A 6,911-nucleotide genomic window follows, 5' to 3' on the forward strand; every position below is an offset into this window, starting at 1 on the left:
TTTAGACTCAAGGCACCCCCCATTCCATTGTTGGACTCACAGGGCCACTTTTCAGAATGAAGACTCAAGGCAACCCTTGGAAATGCCAGCTCTTAGTTTTCACTCATTTTTTGACTAGAGAAAAAAGTAATTCTTCTGTTGCAAAAAACTTGGAAAGACCACAGGAAGGCAGAATGTTGTCAACACTGTGGGTTCCTATTTGAAATCTCTGGGTTTATCTTGTGAATCAGGTTTGCCATCTAACAGTGCTAACATTTCATGGCACCCTTAAAAAGATTTCTAGGCACCCCAGAGTTGAGAAACACTGACCTAGACAAATACTGAAGTACCCAAATGATATTGACAACAGGTGCAAGATCTAAGCATACTGCTTCATTTAACTATTTTTCCAATGGCTCAGATCACAATACAACAACTCACAGGCTTCACTCAGATTAGATGCCGAAAGATGTCCAGGGGACCAGATTAGCTGAATGATCAGGGAAACTGTAATTCCAAATGAATACCTTAGCTATCTCATTTCTAATCTTGCCAAGGAACAACACTACTGAAAAGCCTATCAGACTATACATTGGTTTATGAAGGACAGAAACTGTGCTGATGTTCACTTTGGAAACCCCAAAAACATTGTATCCATGAATAAGCCCTTAATGAAAAGGAAGTCATAACATTTTAATGGCTTCAAAAACTATTGAATAATAGTACTGTGCGCTAGCTGAGCAGGTCATTAAAACAGAAGACTTCAAAACAGGTCTGCAGCAGCTTCTAGGAAACCAAGGTTAAAGTGTAGTCTCCAGGTACATTAGCATATTATACAACTGGATTATGGAATTTTACATTGCCTATCTGATATTCCTTCAAATGGACCATTGTACCTGTTGATATGTGAAAGTCTCTTTCCTTTGGTGAAACTATATTAATTTGTGATTTAAGAATAGACTTAAGAGTGGTATGACATTTTATTACTTTAAATCTTAAAGAGCTTTCCTTTACCAAAACTTCCCTGGACTATAAATTCATTTCAGTCAGGACATGCTTTTAAGGGAAAAGGGTTAGCTCTATAACAGCATCATCTTCTTTCTTAAATTGTATATAATTTAACATACTCTAGCCTTTAAAGGAGAAATATGACCTGGTTAGTGTATTCCAGTGGCATTTGAACAGGCTGTCTGCTGGAAAGCCCATCTTGAAACAGAGGCATTTAGTTTTATCCTTATGGTATTCTTAGAGCTAGTCTGACATCAAAATAATAGTCTTGACATTTCATACAGAGTTCAAATCAATACTGTTGACTCAATGTATTCTTTACTCTTATTTTCATCTCTTGATCTAAACTTATTTGGATTTGTAAATATTAATAATTATTTTAACTTCCTGGAGCTTATATTTAGGCTGGGTGCTTTGTCATTTTGCTGCAGACAAGCATCCTTCTGAATCTTTTTCTAGTAATCATGAGATTTGCTACTAGTTTCACAGCATTTAAATGTCAGTGCTCTAGGGAGCTGAAAGTGATGTGCAATTGTTTACAGTGTTCAACTTGTGTGATTGTTATAATGATATAAACATATCTTGCTTCTTTTCCTGCTCTTCTTAGGATGCCTTTGCAAATGAGGGCCTTGTTACACTTTACACTGGGCTTATCTACATCAGATGTTTACTATGCAGTAGACTAATTAGCTGCACAGTAAACATCTCTGCATCTACATATGCCTCCCTATTAGGCTGAAGTAAACTAATTTATTGTGCAGCAGGATAGTACTTGTAATACAGGTACTTATGAATACAAGTACCACCCTGTTGCAGAGTAAAAAATTCTGCAGCAGTACATGTATAGATGCTGTCCCAGCTGACTGGGACATGGGTGCTTCAGTGTGGGGGCTACCTGCCAGACTGAAGCACCCTCATGCCCCAGCCAGCCCCTCTGCAGCACGTTGAGCTGGGAGAGCCCCTGAGTCCCCTGCCAGCCAGGGTTGCTCCAACCTGGCTCAACATGCTGTGCTCCCAGGCACAAGTTCAAATGGCAATAACCTCTGAAGTTTATTGCTCTGGAGTTTATTGTTTTGCATTAATTGTATGTGTAGATGTGCCCACCGTGAGCTGCATGCATGTTGTTTGGTGTTAGTTCAAGCTTGAGTTTTTAGCCCCCCCCGCTTCCCATTCTGGGTTTCCTCCTTGCCACCGGGGTTCCCCCCCTGTCCCTTGGGGTTCTCTCTGGCCATTCCCCCCACTTCGTTGTGGCTGCCTGCACTGTCTGTTTCAGGGGAGCAGGCAGGGAAGGGTTAACCTGGCTTCCCAGTCCCACTGCTGCTTCTCTTTGGCTTCTGGTCTTCTCCCACCTGAGTCTGGCCTAGAGAGCAGCAGCTGCCAGGCAGGAAGGTTAACCTTTCTCTGCCTGCTCCCCCCAAGACAGACAGTGTGGGCAGCCACAAGTAAGAGGGAGTGGGTGGGGGGAAGAGAGGGAGGGAGCAGTGAGCGGGGATCTGGAGTGCTGAAGAGGGTGTAGGGGTGGGAGGCAGTGGGCCCAATCCGGGCCGGGGGGGGCAGGGGATGGATGGGCTATTTACACTCAGGTGTAGCCTAGAATAGCTACACCTTAGTGAAACATGAACTGGGCAAAATGGATCAGAAATAATCCTGCTCTGGAGTGGCATAACTTTGAGCCACCTAAACAGTGCTTAAAACTTGTTTCAGGTGCTAATGTGTGGAAAATCCAGGTGTTAAGAGTTCCAGGAGCCGCCCAAAATTACCATGTAACAAGGCCCTGAGATGTTTAATCAAAGTGACATTCTCCAGTCTGCATAACTTTAAGACATGAATACATTTCCATAATTTTTCATTTGCCAACTTGGCAGTGAAAAAGAAAAGGTATCCATGAAGCCTTGGCAAGAGCTTGTTCCCCAACTCAGCTCTGTGAGCATGGAGCTGCATGCAGAACAGGCTGGGGAGCTTGTTCCCTGTTCAGCTCCATGAGCGTGGAGCTGGGTAGAAAACAGGTTGGGGATCCTCTTTCCTGCCTAGCTCTACACTCATAGAGTTGAGCAGGGAACAAGCTCCCCAGCCCATTCCCCACTCAGCTCTGTGCTCATGGAGCTGAGTGGGGAACAGGCTCTCCAGCTCTCAGCAGCTGGGAGCTCCCAGCGCCAGCTCCATGGTTGCGGGGTTGGCATTGGGAGATCCTTATCTCCCAACACCAGCTCAGCAACAGGAGGGCCCATGCTGGGAAATGCTTATCTTCCAGCCCAGGCTCTGGTCCGGTCACGGGACTCGGACTGGGAGATTCTTATCTCCCAGCGCCAGCTTCATTGTCACGGAGCCGATGCTGGGAGATCAGGATTTCCCAGCCTCCACTCCCTGCTTGTGATATCAGAGCAGGGGGCTTGGAGGTCCCTGCTCCCAGGGCAGGAGGACAAAGTCTCTTCCTGGGCTCATCCTGGCAGGAAGCAGCTACCGGGGGCAGGGAGCAATCTCTTGCCCCAGGCGGCTGGCTGACCAGGAACAGATTTGCTCCCAGTCAGGTGTCTACATGAGTGCTACTGTGCTGTTACTAATCGCAATAAAATTTGCTGCTTGCATTTGCAGGTAGCAAACTTACTTGCAATTAGTGAGGTTTACTGCACAATAAGAATGTGCATGTGCAGATGCACATGCATGCTGCTCAGTAAAGAATGCTACTTTGCAGTACAGCATCTCATGTAGACTTGCCCTCTCTGTAGTAATATTTTACTTTATTGGAAGGTTATTAAATGGGAATAAGATTTTTTTTGTTAGTTTCAACAGAGACACTATTAGAATAGATATTGTTAGCATTTTATCTAGCTGACAAAAATATCTAGAATTATCTAGCATTTATTTAGCTGACACAAATAAAATGAAAAGGTTTACCAGTAACCCAGTAGTGGGTGACAATAATGTTAGATCTATTTCCTCTTTGATAGTGGGCACGATTTGAAAATATACTATTAGTCACCCACAGCAGTTCAGCTGACTGCACTATTTCTCAATCTATGTGTGCAAGAATCATGAATGCCAGACAAGGAAAATACAATGATGCGGCTAAATGTTATAATGTTATGCTTTATATATTGTATATCCTTATATATTTTTTCTTTAAATAGCATGCTTATGAAATGTAGGTATAATTCTCTTTTGTTTTAGTTTTACCGGGGCTGAATTTTGTATTATCTGTTAAAGGTGGAAAACTAGATTCTTTTGTATGACATTCTTCTACTTTAATTCCTAATTATTATTCATTTTGGAAAGGAATAAAAGAGCTACAATATCTATCCCAAAAATGGGATTCTTCAGCTCAGTGATTTATGGTTAGATATGAATCATAACTTTACACAGCACTGTTTGCTTCCATAAAACATACATAATGCAAGGTGGCCATATAAGATAGGAAGATATTTGCTTATCTTTGGGCTTGTTTGAAGATCAAACCACAGTCATGTTGGGATAAACAAGTGAGGTTAGATAGTGCTAGTATAACTTCAGAAACACCTCTCCTGGTTTACCACGAAAATGTCAGTATTCAGACACTTTTGCAATGTATACAGATCAGTATAACAATACATAGAAAGGAGTTCATTGTATCATCTGTGTTAGTTCTAACTGAATATCTTAAATGTAAGTGTGTGTGTATAGGCAGATAAGCTTAAGTGCGAGAGATGTAATTCTAATGTATTTCTTAGCAATTTCACACTTTCAGGGACATGCTTATCAAAGCATGAGGAATGGAATTTTCAAAGGAGTATATGGTCCTATGGAAAATCAGTAGATGTAGACTATCCAAGTGTCTGGAGTTTCTTGGAATATCTTAGCCAGCTGGTACTGGTACTACAGCTTATTCTACAGCTTATTCTACTCACATATATGCTGAGTCACAAAAATCTCTTAAATGCTTTACGTTTACAGTGTTTCTACTGTAATTGTTTTTATTAAGGTTTTTTTAATACTAATTTATAGATTGTTGTACCTCAAGAAAACAAGGAACCGGGGAGGTCAGCACTGCAGTGAAAGTTCTGATAGCTTTAACCTGGCCAGCTCAAGGACTGATAACTGAATTCAGCATGGGTGTTTAGGCTGTGTGCTAATGAGGCTACCCTCTGTCCCGGGGTACCTGGGGTTACTCACTGAAAGCTATAGTATCTGATAAAATAGGCAAAAGATTTGCCTCTCTGACCCAGTCCCTGGTGCCACCCTGCTTTGCCTTCTACCTACTTTGGGTATGTCTACATGAGCTGCAGTCACAGCTTTGACTATGGTTTAGACCCCCTGTGTGCTCTGCTAACAAGAGACTCTGGATGTGTGCACTGCCCCACACCTTTGTGTAAAACCTTTCCAAATGACAAGGGGACTGTCTTACAATCACTCTGCACAGACCTGAATGACTGTACAGGCTGACAAGCTGGCTCTTGCATACCTTTTATAAGCCCTCTACTGTGTTTATAAAAAGTATGCAAGAGCCAAGTTGCTAGCTTGTGAAATCATTCACACAATGACATCTCTGTGATGAGAAGGAATGAAAAATATGGGCTCCATGCAACTTTTTCCTTGATTTTTGCCTTTCACAATAGCACTAGCCTGTCTGCCTACCATCCTGTGTTGATGATGAGCCCAGTGCAGTGAAATCAACTTTCTTTTCCTTTCATGTTCAGAAGCTCAGAAAAACTCAGAAGAACTAGTGTAGTTTTACTATGCCCATGGTTCCAAATGATGAGAGTGGGCATCTTTCTTACGTGGCTAGCTGTAAAGGAAGCACTTTGGGTTTCTTCATTTTTTGGTCAAGACTACTCAAATGTAGGATACACTAGATTTGTTATTCTTCTGACAAATAATAGTGTCATCTCTTCCTTCCCATGCCAAGTACATAATCCATTACAATGAGAAAAGAAAAGCTTGTAGGGAAATGACAGAACAGCGTTTGGCACACCACATATTTTGAACCAAATACCTATTTCACACTGGGACCCAGTAGCAAAGTTACAGTTCCATAGCTTTGGTTATTTATTTTGTAAATATCCTTCCAAGTTTCTTTATTCTTAGTAATGATGCTTGGTAGGACTGACTCTCCAGAAGATAGGAATATGGCAGAGGTGGCCAAAATTCAGCCTGCAGGCTGGATCCAGCCCGCCAATTGGTTGTTTCCAGCCCTTAGCTACTCCCATAGTGCTCCTGATGGGGCCAAACCCTGTCTGCCCTTGCCCATGGCAGCACACTCCAACCCACACCTGCCCTGTGCCCGCCAACAGAACCCCTTTGGTCCTGACCCACAACTTCCCCTGTGCCCACTGACAACACCCCCTTGGCCCACAGCTTCCTAGCACAATGAGCAGCCACCTCTAGGCATCTGAGTGGCGGAAGATTGCTGGGAGCTGGAACTGGCACCTCACATGCTGTGGCAGGAGCTTCTTGGCTGCAGCTTTCCTGCTACCTGGCTGGGCCTGGCATGCAGCCCCATGGCCACCACTGCTTCCCCACATTGCCTGCTGCCTTGAGCAGTGCATTGGGGCAGGAGGAGGAGGAGTTGCTGGAGGTGGGGGGATCTGATGAGTACCCAGGTGGCTGCAGAAGTGAGAGAAGCCCTTCTGGGAAGCTGTGTGTGTTCACCAGGGCTGAGGTGGTGCCATCAGCAAGTGTAGGGTGGGCAAAGATGGGAGAGTGGTACAGACAGATTTGAGTAGGAGCAGGTGGGACTCATCTGCATGTGGAGCACCATGGGGGTAGCCACAGACCGGAAGGGAGCAAGGGGGACAGACCACATCTGCACCCTCATCTGCACCTGCACCTGCACCTGCACAGACCTGGTGAGGTCTGCTGCATGTGCCCTCTGCCCAGCTTGCCCTTCCCCCTCCTGCCCCAGCCAGCTTTCAGGACCTAAAGCGTGGTCAGCCTCCCCCCCACTCCGTGAC

Source organism: Gavialis gangeticus, unplaced genomic scaffold (genome assembly GCF_001723915.1).
Source record: "Gavialis gangeticus isolate Ggan-Ray unplaced genomic scaffold, GavGan_comp1, whole genome shotgun sequence".
Lineage (NCBI taxonomy): Eukaryota > Metazoa > Chordata > Crocodylia > Gavialidae > Gavialis > Gavialis gangeticus.